Consider the following 15,319-nt stretch of genomic DNA (forward strand, 5'->3'; position numbering starts at 1 on the left):
TAATTAGCACCAGTGCTGGAGGGCAAGTTAGGTGTCTTGGGGGACAAGGATATATTCTGAGGAGTGAGATAGATGGATAACTTTCTAGGATGTTGCTTTACTTTATCCAAATTAGGAAAAAAAGCATCAAAAACTCAACAAATATCAAACAGATGAATTATTGGTGGTATAATTATACAATAGAATTATCTTCAGCAATGAAAATGAACAACCCCAGTTACATGCAGTAACATGAAAAGGCAAACTTAATATTGGTCAAAAGAAGTCAGGCACAAAGAATGTTGAATGGTTCCATGTATATAAAGTTCAAAAAACAAGCAAATCTAAAATAGAACAAGATAAAATCACATGATCGTCTTTCTTCCACATCTTAATAAATGCAGAAGAAAATGTGTGATAAAATTAAATACTCCTTAGCAAACTAGAAATAAAAAGAACCTATAGCAATGAACATAATTTGTTAGTGAAATATTTAAAGTTTTTCCTTTTAAATTGGATGCCCACTACTAGAGATCCCTAGCTAGGAAAATAAAGCACAATAAAGACATAGTATATATATATATATTCTCTCTATATATATGGAATGGAAGAGAAGAAGTAAAATTATCATTATTTGTAGATACCATGATTATAGATGTGGAAAATCTAGAAACTATACAAACTATTGGAACTAATGAGTGACTAACAAAATCACTGTATAGAATCAAATACACACGTACCATTTTACTCCCATATACCATCAACAATTAAAAAATAAAATTAAAAGTTATGCTACTCACAATGACATCAAGAAGCAAAGCTGTATATCTCTTCTTGGATTAGATGTTTGGATATTATTAAGGTGCCAACTTTTTATGAATTGAATTAATTGATAAAATCACTATTCTTAAAAAACCAACAGGTCTGTATATGCATATGTGCAAACTGAATCACTAATTTTAAAATGGATGAAGAATTTGAATTCCAAGACAAACTAGAAGAAGAATTTAAAAAGTTAAAGTACTTATACTGTGGAGATCAAGACTTATAACTAAGCTAGATTAATTAAGATTGTACTATTGGTGCAAAGATAGATGAAGGTGAACAGAATATAGAGTACAGAACCAAACTATATATATATTCACCTGACTCATGACAAAGACATTATTGAAGAACAGTTGGGAAAGGACAATTAATAGATGGTGTTGAATTAACTGCATATCCATAAGAAAAATAATTATTTTTGTCTTTAGCTCATACTGTGAAATAATTTTATGTGTGTGTGTTTCTGCCTCTGGTTCCTAACACAGAGCTCCTAAAACCCTTGTAATTTTCTAAGTGATAAGAGCACTAGGAGAATCTTTGTTTTCATATTTGATCTTTGCCACTAGCTCCCGACAGAGCCCTTAAATCCCTTGGATTTTCCCATGTTGATAAGAACATCTTTTGTTCTAATGAAGTGACTTTTGGGCTCTCGGATGGAACTGGTCACCAGAAAGACCAAGCCATGACTAAAAGATTAGAACTTTCAACCCCAACCCTCATCCTCCAGGAGAAAAGAGGGGCTGTAAGTGGAATAAATAATTGATCGTGTTTATGTGATTAAGTTTCTATAAAATCTAAAACTTATGGGGTTCAGAGTGCTTCTTGGTTGGTAACACATCAATGTGTTACACACATTGGCACACATCAATGTGCCAAGACAGGTATTATACCTCAATTTCACAGGGGCAGCAATTCTTGTGCTCATGACCTTCCCAGACTCGGACGTATCTCTTAACCTAGGTGTTTATCTGTATAATAAACTGGTAAACATAAGTCAAGATTTCCCTGAATTCTGTGAACTATTCTGAAAAATGATCAAACCTGAGGAGAAAGTTATGGGATCCTCCAGTTTGTAACCAACTCAAATAGAAGTTGTGAAGTAACCTAGGTACGTATTACTTACAACTGGCATCAGAGGCAGAGGGCATTCTAGTGTGGGATTGAACCCTTAATTTGTGGAGTCTACACTAATTCCAGTTCATGTCAGAGTTGGATTGAACTGTGGGATGCCTAGCTGGCGGTGGAGAATTGCTTGGTGTGAAAAACCCATACATCTTGTGTCAGAAGTGTTGCAAGTGAGGGGCGCCTGGGTGACTCAGTCAGTCGAGCATCTGACCTCAGCTCTGGTCACGATCTCAGAGCCACTTCAGGCTCCCTGCTCAGTGGAGAGTGCTTCTCCCTCTCCCTCTGCAATGCCCCCCCCCTCCCGCTCATGCATGTGTGAGCACTCTCTCTCTCTCTCTAATACATAAAATCTTAAAAAAAAAAAAAGGTATTACAAGTGTGAGAGTAAAAGAAAACACAGTAGGTTGTTTTTTCCGGGAGACATACACTCTATACAAAATTGAAATCTAGGAAGGCTATTGACAGAATTGTGAGAAGTCAATCAGTAAAATGGTTAAGAAGATAACAGAAGGATATGTGTGTCTTTAGGAGCAGGGAACGTTTTCTTAAATATCAGAAGTATTAACCAATAAGAAAAACAAGACTGTGGAAAGAATACATTAAAACTGAGGCATATTAAGATAGTGAAATGTGGGGCACCTGTGGATCAGTTGGTTGAGGAGTTGACTTTTGGTTTTGGCGCAGGTTGTGATCTCATGGATCCTGAGACTGAGCCCTGAGTCTGTCTCCACACCCAGTGGAGAATCTGCTTGACTTACCCCTCCTAGTATTTTCTCTCTCTCTCTTTTAAATAAACAAATCTTAGAAAAGAAAGAGTGAAATACAAGCCACTGTGTCTAAGAGGATATTTGCAAAACATATAACTGAAAAATGTATCAAAAGCAAGCAAAAAAATCCCCTAAAAGTCAAGAAAATGACATACAATCAAATAGAGAAATGGGCGAGACTTTAACACCAATTTCACTGAAAGGACATACAATTGATCAATAAATATTTTAAAAAGTACTCACACTCATCATGGAAATCCAAATTAAAATCATGATGAGGGGCAGCCACATACCCACCAGATAGGCTAAAATTAAATAGGTCAACAGTACTAAATGCCTCTCTCCAAGAATGTGGGGCACTGCAGGTAGGGGTATAAACAGACACAGTCACTTTAGAAAACTGTTTTCCATTATCTATTAAAGTTGAACTTCTGCATACTCTAAATCTCTATAATTCCACTCCTAGATTTAAACTCAGCAGAAATGCATAAACATGTCAAAACATGTGTACAAGAATGTTTACAGCAATATTATCTTAATGGCCAAGCACTGAACATGAAAATTTCATCAGCATAGTAATGAATGAATAAATTGTGATAAATGCACACAGTAGGGTACTATCCAGGAACTAGGTGAACATACTAAGGCTGTATACCTCCTAATGCTTTCGATCTTGCAGACATGATGTTGAGAGAAAGAAGCCAAGAACAAGACATGTATACTCTATGATGCCGTTACGTGAGGCTCAAATACAGATAAATCTAATCTCATATCAGAAGTCAGGATAGTAATCACTGTAGGAAAGGATTATAGGAGCACCAGTCACAAGGAGGTTAAAGGGGGCACCTGGGATGCTGGCATGCCCTAACTCTTCACCTGGGTTCTGATTTCATTATGTGTTCTTTTATGCCAATTTATCATGCTGTCAACATATATAATTTTTTTTTCTGAACATTTTTTGTTTTCTTTGGGTTAATAGGAGTGGAATTACTGGATCATATAGCATTTCTATTTTTTTAAATACTTTTTTAAAGATTTTATTTATTTATTCATGAGACACACACACACACACACACACACACAGAGGCAGAGACACAGGGAGAGGGAGAAGCAGACTCCCCAACGGGGATCCCGATGTGGGACTCGATCCCAGGACCCTGGGATCATGACCTGAGCCAAAGGCAGACGCTCAACCACCGAGCCATTTCTATTTTTAATTTTTTTGGGAACCTCCATATTGTTTTCCACAATGTCTGCACCAATTTACATTCCCACCAAGTGGGCATGAATCTTCCTTTTTCTCCACATCCTCATCAGTACTTTTAATTTCTTGTCTTTTTTTTAAGGTTTTTAAAATTATTGAATTATTGAATTCAATAATTGAATTTTATTGGTTTTAAAATTAAATTATCTCTACATGGGGCTTGAACTCACAACGCTGAGATCAAGAGTCACATGCTCTACTGGCTGAGCTATCCAGGCACCTCTCTATAATTTTCCTTTATGAATATGTGTTATTCTTCAATAAAAATATTTCTAAAACAGGAAAAAAAAGTAATTTACTGGTGTATAAAATTTAAACACTAAGAGGTAGAACCAGCTGCAAGGTAGGTCAGATCTCATTACTAAGGAATCTTTATTAAATGCACAAGCATAATATTAGCAACAATGTGGTTCAGTGATCGAAATTTTTGCAGTTGTTTTTCCACCTAGGTTTTCCACCTAGGCCTTTCTCTCTTCCACCTTTACTTCCACCCCATATGTGATCTCATCCTCTGGTGTCGATTACTGGCTACACGTCAAAGTCTGTGCAATAGGTATAAATTGAGCAGTTAGAAAAATACTTTAGACTCATCTAGTCAAAAGTGACATTTTCACTTTTATAGGAAATAATTTCTTGTAGTGCACATAAACTTGCATAAAAGATATTGTTTGGTTGATGAATGGCCCCACAGGCTCCAGTTTGGTTACAATAGCTAGCTAGTCACGACCTATACCACGTTATCCCAGTACAAATCAAAGCTATTCTGGTCGGCCCTTGAGGATCATTCTTCTAGCAGTCTAGCACTTAAGCCATATCCTCCAGAATGTTTACATAGCAAACAGCCTGGCTAGGTAGAGATATTATCTCTCTCTGGAGCAGAGGGCAGATCTGTTTACCATCCAACATAGTAATGTCCCCCTTCGAGGGAAAAAACACAGGCAGGTTTGCTTGTAGCCCCTTTTTATAAGATTGGGGTTCCCTAAGCTTGAGGTTCTTTGGTAAACTTAAAAACTCACAAACATGCAAACTCACAACAAACACAACATCCTCTTGACTCCCTCTTCCTCACCCCGTGGACTTGTGGGACAAAGGGAATTGATGCAAACATGAAGCTCATGGTGTCTGCTGTGCCATGGTAATAAAGTTCTGACCCAGGAATCTTACGTCATCTGCCAGCATCCATCAAACAGTGGCTGGCTAATTTTATTAGCTTGCAAGTAGGGTAAATTCTTGCCCTTTTGTAATTCTTGAAAGAGATATACTTGGCTTCATCTCATGTTACTACTATATCTGCAAAAATAATCCAAAACTGAGATTCTGAGTTTAACAGTATCCCAGATAAGTTCCCAAACATAGTAGGTGTAAGTATACACTGTGTAAGTTAGACAGTGACAAAATGGTTCCATTTATCCCTCCTTTGGCCCAGGGGGTGTAGACTCAACACCATGACTTCCCAAGTAGTCCAGAAGCCCCATTCTCTGTTTAGGGCTAAGAGTCAATATTTTTGGCCTGTAGTTGTCTACAGGAGAGGGGGTTGTGCTGTCTCCCAAACACTGACCAGTGTAACTCCAAATGAGATGCTCAGTGGGTGATGAATGAGTTGCTGATAGTCCTCCAAGATGGTGAGAATGATAACTCAGTACTTATTTTCTCCTGTGCACTCCTAATAAATGTTCTTCACCTGTTTCCAACACTGAAGAATAAGGTGTCTCCATTTCTTCCTTCCTATAATCCTCATAGTCTCTGTCCCCCACTTTTTAAATCTCTCTCCCCAAACTCTGATTTCATCTCTCTCACAAAGAAACTTTACTCTCCAAGTATGCATCTCAGTCAGACTTTTCTGTTTTCACTCAATAGATACTTGTTGGGCCTGTAGCAGTGAGTAACATAGAGAGGAGATCTTTGAGTACGTTTGAAAGAATTTAATGTATTTGTATAGAGAGGGAAGAGGCACATTTTAGTTTTAGACACATTTTCTAGCTGCATGTGTATTTCCAGTCCAGAATTTTCTTCTGACCTTTAAAGCCATTTATTCAACTGCATGATGCTCATCTTCACTTGAATGCCCTACAGGAATCTACAGCTCAACATGTTGGAATTGCAACTCATTGTTTTCCCTCCAAACCTGCTCCTCTGTCCACTGTCTCTGTCCCAGTGATTGACATTTAGGCCTATTCAAAATAGATTGTGTGTCAGCCCTTACGAAAGAGGGTGATTAGAATGCTAATGTCAAGTTCTTTTTCAATCATTTGAATGCATAAAGGAACTAAACAGCAAATGTGGTACTTGGCCCCAGAACTTTGTTTTTAATGACTAAAAATGAAAGACACCCACAGTGAATATTTTTCCACTTGGGAGGATTTTTCATATTTTTCTTATTTCATGTTGCAATTAATATTATTAATGGTTCTTATTATAACTCTGCTCAGTGACTATACCCAGGATTATAGTATAAAACTATTTCATTTTTAGAGATAAAAGCAAAAGATTCACCATAAAACATTGTGTTCATCACCATTTATCTTTATTTGTAATTCATACTGTTGACAGCATTAATAGTAACATGCATATGAAGGTTTCAGGCAAGGAATAGACCCTGTTAAAAATTCCATTGCAAAGATATATTAAAGAAATATCTGCACTGATTTCAGTTCTTGCTGTTAATTCTTAATTTTTAACGTGATCAATATAGTATAAGCTAAGAAGCTTGTTTGAACTTTGTCTTTAATAACCCCAGTTGATGGACATTGTCTTTGCTTCTGATAAAATAACCATTCGGTAAACAAGATATCGTGAATATAGAAATGTCATACTAATGATGTGCTGGCCTCAGCATAAAGGCAATAAAACAGAAGTTTGGAGACACATTGAGTCACACACTTGTTTGATTTTGTACCACAGGGACAAATCCTATCACAACAAAAAGAGCAAAAAGATTGAATAAAAACCAAGTAAATTTTAAATGGTGATTTCTCTCTTTCCTTAATGCTAAAAAAGAGACTCCTAAAATTTTGCTAAAATATCGTTTAATGAAAGTTGATGCCTCCACATAAAGAGATTTTTTATTGTTGTTGTTGCATGATACTTTCTGTTTCTTTGAGTTTTTAAGATGAGAAATATACAAGAATGGGATTGTAATAAAAACACAAAAGGTATCTCTCCAATATCATTCTCAACAGCAGAGCACTATTACATTATTGTCTTATCTGGTGTCTTATTCTCCAGTTCTAAATCTCTTCAATTGCTTCTCTTTATAACCAATGAAGTGGGCTTCCTAAATGTAGAAGTTGCTGTGTCGTTCCTCTACTTACAAACTACGATGTCTCTTTATCAGTTGTAACAATTCCTTTGTATGTCATTCAAAATCACGCACTACTTAGACCCAACCTACTTTCAGCCACCTCTCCTGATACTACCTTCACACCCCTAGCCCTGCGGCATTGTATCCCACAATTATACTTGTGTCCAAACCTTGCTGAACCTCCCCACCTAGTCTGCCAATTCTGTGCCTCTGAAGCTTTGTTCTATGGCCTGGATTGCTCTCATCTCCCTTTTTTAGTTACAAACTATCACTGAAGATCTAATAAGGCTCAATTCAAATATTATCTCTCAGGGAGGTCTCCAAGGAAGGGCAAATTGCTCCATCTTTTAGTTTCCCTCAAAACTTTGCATCTCCTACTGAAGTGTACATATCATATAGCATTATCGTAATTTCTAATTTGTCTATACTGTTATGTGTGTTTCCTGTGGGCTCATAGTCTGCCTTCAAGAAGGAGTATTTGTTTCTTGTTCATAGTTTTACATTTGTTTTCATATCAAAATGTTCACCGGTAATCATAATGACATTAATTGAATATTATCAGAGTTATTTTTCAATCATTGTTCCACCTCTGCCTCTGCAAATCAAATTTGTATTTACAGAAAGAATGTTAAAAGTTTGAGAAATTAATGGATTAGATATAAAGTATGATCAGAGCATAGATGGAGGCACAGGAGATGTCTGAGTGCTGAAGTTTCCAAGGATAATGATAGAATATAGAGTGACAGAAAACTAAAACAAATGAAAATCAGGGAACGACACTGTAAGAAAACAATAAGATGCTTCATCACAAAAAGAAAAAATTAAACATAGAGGTAAAATAGGAACCAGCATTTCCATTTGGATCCAATATTCAAAAAGAACGAAAGCAGTCATTCAAAGAAATATTGGTACACCAATGTTGATAGTGTCATTATACACAACATAATAAGACAAAGAGTGTTCTTAGCATGTGCTGATTATCGTAATTCTCTTCCAGAAGTTTCTGGGGTTTTTTTTGTTTTTTTGTTTTTTTTAAGATTTTATTTATCCATTCATGAGAGACACACACAGAGAGAGAGAGAGAGAGAGAGAGGCAAAGACACAGGCAGAGGGAGAAGCAGGCTCCACGCAGGGAGCCTGATGTGGGACTCAATTCTGGAACTCCAGAATCATGCCCTGGGCCAAAGGCAGGAGCTAAACCACTGAGCCACCCAGGGATCCCAGAAGTTTGTGTTTTATACTCATTCAGAAGTCATCACAAAATTCTATCATAATACATATATTGGTGTAATCCTAAGAAAATCATTCAGTCTGACTTTTAATTTCTATACCAGAATTTTTTGAATATATAATCCATTATTAGAACCAATATGAATATAATCCCAATGCATGACTCTTTATTTATAAACTACATTCATATTCTACTGAATTATACACATAAGAAAACATAAAGTAGAATAAAAAAAACCAAACTGAATTATATTTTAAATTATTAAAAAAATTTGTCTTTCCTAATAATAAATAGCAATCTTTTAGCTATCATCCTTGTGGTAGGTAGTATTTCTCAATAGTAGACATACTATATACATCCCACTCCATGCATTTTTTTTCGGTGGTACAGTTGATACTCCTACCATGAGAAGAGGGATCTATGTTCCTCCTTATTGAATCTGATGAGCCATTGACTATAGCATAAATGATTTTTCATGACTTTCAAGGCTAGATCATAGAAGGCCATAGAGTTTTCACTTTTAAAATGTATGTCTTAGAAGTTCATAAATGACATCTAAATGGTTTGTTACCCAGAAGTATACATGAACAGGCCACAAAAAGATACAAAGACTCAAAAGCCTCAGCTATTATAGTCCCCAACATCATCCATCAGAAATACGAATGAGTTACCTTCAGATTATTCCAATTCCCAAGCTTTAAGTAATACTAGTTGATATGGAATAACACAAAGATGAGTAGCTGAGGAACCCTGCCAAATTGCAGATTCATGAGAAGAATGAACATTATTATAAGGCATTAAGTTCTGTTGTGATTTTAATGCACAGTAAACAATACAACTTTCCAAAGCTATTATTGCATATCTATGTTTTTTTTTATTGAGAGCAATGAATATGCTTCATTGATTTTGAAACTTTTAATTTAAAATTATATTATATGATATTGGGAGACAATTTCCAAAACAGTGGCATAAGGAACCTAAGGAATCTCTGTCCACTGAAATAAGCTAACTGGTAAAAGTTAGAAAAGAAACTAATAATTTTAAATCTCTGAAAATGATTCTAAGAACATACAGTAAGCGAAGATTGGTTTAATAAAATTTACTAAATCTTGATAATAATTGTGAGAGTCTGTGACAATCTGTGGCATTTGAGCTATGACTTACTCTTTCCCCACTCTAAGTCAGCAAAATGGAACTTCCACTCTCATGTATACAGCCAAAAACATAAAGCCCCCTTTATGTTCCCATCAGCTCTCCATCAAGGGTTATGTTATCTCTATGGGAAAAGAAGACCCCTAGCTCAGTGGAGCAGACACTCTATTCAAAGCAAGAGCAGTGAGAGACCTAGCAATCTCTTCCTCTACCTAAACCCCACACATAGAGCAGAAACTTTACCCCAGGCATGGCAGGCCAAGAATCCTGGGGTCCCATCACCTTCAGCTCATCTGTTCTACACTAGGGAGGGAAAGTCAAGAAGAACAGAGACTGCTGCCCAAACTCAGTGCCCCGTTTGTGGAGCAGAATTGTCACTCTGAGAGAAGTGGGCCACTGATCCAGTCCTCACTTCTAGAGCAGTAGTACAGAGATTTTGTCTAGCAGACTATGTAGGTCATAAGAATACAGAGCTTTAAAACTATACTCATGGGAATTTTTGGAACAGAGTTGGGGGAAAATTCAAGCCTAGGGGTACCCTGGAAAACGATAGAAATAAAAAATGATGATAACAATTAAGAGGAGGCTGGTAGCTCCAAAATAGCAAAAAGCTACAATGTAAACAAGCTAAAAGTTTATCAAAGAAAATTAAGGGAAGAGACTGCTAAAAAGAGACATCCTGTAGCCAGAACAAACCTGAACAAGTGGCCTCAAAAGATTTGGGTCAGATTAGGTAGTAATTTATACCCAAGGGTATTTTTGAACACAATAAAACAATCAGCAATTAGTAAAGGCTAATGACTGGATATGATACAAGGTTGACAGGCATCTTTTAACATAAACACAGGGAAAGAGAAAGTTAAAGAGAATTCTGGTAAACTTATTGTCATGCCCAAGGGAGGCTGTGTCCTCTGAGGAGTGACAATAGAAGTTGCACGTTGAAGATAGACAGACATCATTAAATACTTCAACAAAGCAAATAAAAAAAAACCACAAAGTAACAACAATCTTACAAAGTGTGTGTGTGGTGTGTTGCGGACAGGGATCAGTATCTACTATTATTACAATAGTATGTCTAAAATGACAAATTAAGAAAAAAAGATATGTGAATAAAAAGGAAATTGTGATCCATATATAATTCTCAAAAGCAGACAGCAGAAACTGCCTTGGAGAGAGCCCTGATTTCAAAGTTAGGAAAGACTTCAAATAAGCTATTACAAATATGTTCAAATAAATAAAGTAAAAAAAGCTTAGAAAATTAAAGGAAGATATAATGACAATGTCTAGTCAAATAAATCACATCAATTAATAGATAGAAATTAAAAAAAAAAACAAAAGGAAATTCAACTTGAAAAACAACTGAAATGAAAAATAAGTAAGTGGACTCAACAGTAGATGTGAATTGTTAGAACAAAGAATCATTGAATTTAAGATAGAATGATAGAATATTCTGAAAAAAAAAGAAAAAAAAGAATAAAACAAGATAAGCACTTCACAAAAAAGTGGGATATCATTAACCACACCACAATATGTGTAATGGGAATACCATATAGAGGAAAAATAGAAAGAAGAAGAAAAAAAGAAATAATACCTGATAACTCAAAATTTGATGAAAAACATTAATCTGCAAATTCAGGAAATCCAACCAACTGAAAGAAAGAAAGCTCAAAGAGATTTATATCACAGTAAAAATGTTAAATGCAAGGACAAAGACAAAGAGAAACTCTAAAAAGCAGCAAGACTCATATTTTAGGGAACTTTAGTAAGATTAACAGCTGATTGCTTACTAGAAACAATAGAGGCCAAAAGAAAGTGGCACAATACATTCAAAGTCTGAAACGAAAATTGCCAACCAAGAATCTGTCACCTACCAAAACTATGTTTCAAAAATGAAGATGAAATAATTTCAGATATACAAAGAGAAATTTAATTGCTAGCAGACAAGACTAATAAGAAATAGTAAAAGAAGTTCTTCATACCTAAAGCAAGTGTCTTCAGACAGTAAATAAAATTAATACCAAAACCAAGGGACATAGTAAAGATAATTATGTAATTGTGAAAGATAAAGTAAATTCGAATTTCCTTTTTTCCCTCTCTTAACTTATATAAATATCAGCTATATAAAATGATATTCCTATATTGCTAGATCTAAAACATAGAAATGCGATATATTTTACAATATCAGCATAAAAAGAGATGGATAGGAACAAAACTATATTGGAATGAGAAAATGACAGCAAATGGTACTTCAAATTAATTTAGTTATAACAATGTACTGCAAGGTTTATCAAAGTCAAACTCACAAAACATATAGACAAGGAAAGAATCCTGAAAGCAGCAAGGGGGAAAAAGTCCTTAAAATACAGGGAAGACAGATCAAGTTTGCAGCAGATTTGTCCTCAGAAACTTGGAAGGCCAGAAATATTCAATATGCTGAATGGGAAAAACATGCAGCCAGGAATTGTTTATGCAGCAAGGCTATTATTCAGAATAGCAAGAATATTATTCAGAATTATTATTCTGAATATTATTCAGAAAGAGTTTCCCAGACAAACAAAGACTAAAGTAGCTTGTGATCACTAAACCAGCCCTGCAAGAAATATTAAAGAGGACTTTTTGAATGGGTGGAAAAAAGACCAAAAGCAGAAAATACTAGAAAGCACCAGAGAATATCACTAGAAATACTAACTCTACAGGGAACACAATGGCACTAAATTCATACCTTGCAATGACCATTTTGAATGTAAGTGGACTAAATGGTTCAATCAAAAGACATACAGTATGAATAAAAAAACAAAACCCACCTACATGCTGCCTACAAGAGACTCACCTAAAATTACCTGCAGATTGAACGTGAGAGGATGGAGAACAATCTGTCATGCTAACATGTGTCAAAAGAAAGCTGGGGTAGCCATATTTCTGTTAGACAAACTAGATTTTAAACTAAGGACTGTAATAACAGATGAAAGGCACTGTATCATAGTAAAAGGGTCTATCCAACAAGAAGATCTAACAATTGTAAATATTATGCCCCTAACTTAGGAGCACCCCAAAATATAAATCAACAACAAGCATAAAGAAACTCACTGATAATAATACAATAACAGTAGGGGATTTTAACACCCCATCTACACCAATGGACAGATTATCTAAGCAGAAAATCTACAAGGAAACAATGCCTTTGAAGAACACACTGGACGAGATGGGCTTAACAGATACATTCAGAACATTTCATCCTGAAGCAGCAGAAAACACATTCCTTCAGAGTGCAGATGGAACATTCTTCAGAATAGACCAAATGCTGGGTTATAAATCAGCTCTCAACAAGTACAAAAAATCAAAATTGCACCATACATATATTCAGACCATAATGCTATGAAACTAAAAGTTAATCACAAGAAAAATTCAGGAAGACCACAAATACATGGAGATTATTAAACATCTTCTAAAGAATAAATGAGTTAACCAAAAAATTAAAGAAAAAATAAAGAAACACATGGAAGCAAATGATAACAATAAGAAGATAGTCCAAAACTTTTGGGATGCAGCAAAAGTAGTCTTAAGAGTGAAGTTTATTGCAATATAGGCCTATCTCAAAAAGTAAGAAAAGTCTCAAATATTCAACCTAAGATTACACCTAAAGGAGCTAGAAAAGTAATAGCAAATAAAGGCCAAAGCCAGGAGAAGAAGGGAAATAACAAAGACTTGAACATAAATAAATGATATAAAAACAAACAAACAAGACCCCCAGTAGAAGAGAGTAATGAAACTAAGAGTTTGTTCTCAAAAGAATGAATAAAATTGATAAATCTTAGCCAGACTTGTCAAAAGGAGAAGAGATAGAAACCAAATAGATAAAATCATGAATGAAAGAAGAGAGATAACAAACACCACCACAGAAATAGAATTATAAGAGAATACTTTGCAAAATTATATGGCAACATACTGGGCAACCTGGAAGAAATGGACAAATTCCTAGAAATCTCAAACTACCAAAACTGAAACAAGAAGAAATAGAAAATTTGAACAGATCCATAACCAGCAAAGCAATTGACAGTCATCAAAACTCTCTCAACAAACAAAAGTACTGGCCGAATAACTTCCCTGGGGAATTCTATCAGACTATTTTTTTTTTTTTTTATGATAGTCACAGAGAGAGAGAGAGAGAGAGGCAGAGGCACAGGCAGAGGGAGAAGCAGGCTCCATGCACCAGGAGCCCGATGTGGGATTCAATCCCGGGTCTCCAGGATCGCGCCCTGGGCCAAAGGCAGGCGCCAAACCGCTGCGCCACCCAGGGATCCCTCTATCAGACTATTAAAAAATAACTATTATCGATTCTCCTTAAATTGTTCTGAAAAATAGAAATGGAAGGAAAACTTTCAATCTTATTCTATGAATCCAGCATTATTTTGATCCCCAAACTAGATAAAGATCCTACTAAAAAGAATTACAGATGAATAACCCTAATGAACATGGATGCAAAAAACTGAATAAAATACTAGCAAATTGAATCCAACAGTACATTAAAAGAATCATTCACTATGCTCAAGTGGGATTTACATTCACAAATCAATAAACGTGATGCACCACATTAATAAAAGAAAGGGAAAAAATTAAAGGATAAGAACTATATGATCCTCTGTATAGGTGCAGATAAAGCATTTGTCAAAATAGAGCATCCGTTCTTAATAAAATTCTCAATAAAGTAGAGATAGATAGAACATACCTCAACATCATAAAAGCCATATACAAAAGACCCATAGCTAATGTCATCCTTGATGGGGAAGAATTGAGAACCTTTCCCCTACAGTCAGGAACAAGGCAAGGACGTCTACTCTCACCACCACTATTTAACAAAGTACTGGAAGTCCTTGCCTCAGCAATCAGACAACAAAAATAAATAAAAGGGATCCACACCGGCACAGAAGAAGTCAAACTCTTACTATTTGCAGACAACACGAAAGTCTATGTAGAAAACCCAAAGACTCCGCTAAAAAATTGCTAGAACTTATACATGAACCCAGGAAAGTTGCAGGATATAAAATCAATGTACAGAAATTTGTTGCATTTCTCCACACCAATAATGAAGAAGCAGAAAAAAAAAATCAAGGAATCAATCCCATTTGCAAAATAGCACCAAAATCAACAAGATACCTAGGAATAAACCCAATTAAAGATGTGAAAGATTTATACTCTGAAAACTATAAAAAAAAAAACTGATGAAAGAATTTCAAGATGACACAAAGAAATGGAAAGACATTCCGTGCTCATGGATTGGAAGAACAAACATTGTTAAAATGTCTGTACTAGGCAAGGCAATCTATATATTTAATGCAGTCCCTATCACAATACCACCAGCATTTTTCAGAGCTAGAACAAATAATCCTAAAATTTGTTAGCAACCACAGAGATCCTGAATAGCCAGAGCAATCTTGAAAAAGAAAAATAAAGCTGGAGGCATCACAAATATTGATTTCAAGGTATATTACAAAGCAGTAGTCATCAAGACAGTATGGTACTGGCACAAAAACAGACACACAGATCAATGGAGCAGAATAGAAAACCCAGATATGGATCCACAACTCTATGGTCAACTAATCTTCTACAAAGAAGAAAAGTATCTTCAACAAATGGTGTTGAAGAAGAATGAAACCGGACCACTAGGTTACACCATA

This window comes from Vulpes vulpes, chromosome 5 (assembly GCF_048418805.1).
Source record: "Vulpes vulpes isolate BD-2025 chromosome 5, VulVul3, whole genome shotgun sequence".
In the NCBI taxonomy this organism is placed as follows: Eukaryota; Metazoa; Chordata; class Mammalia; order Carnivora; family Canidae; genus Vulpes; species Vulpes vulpes.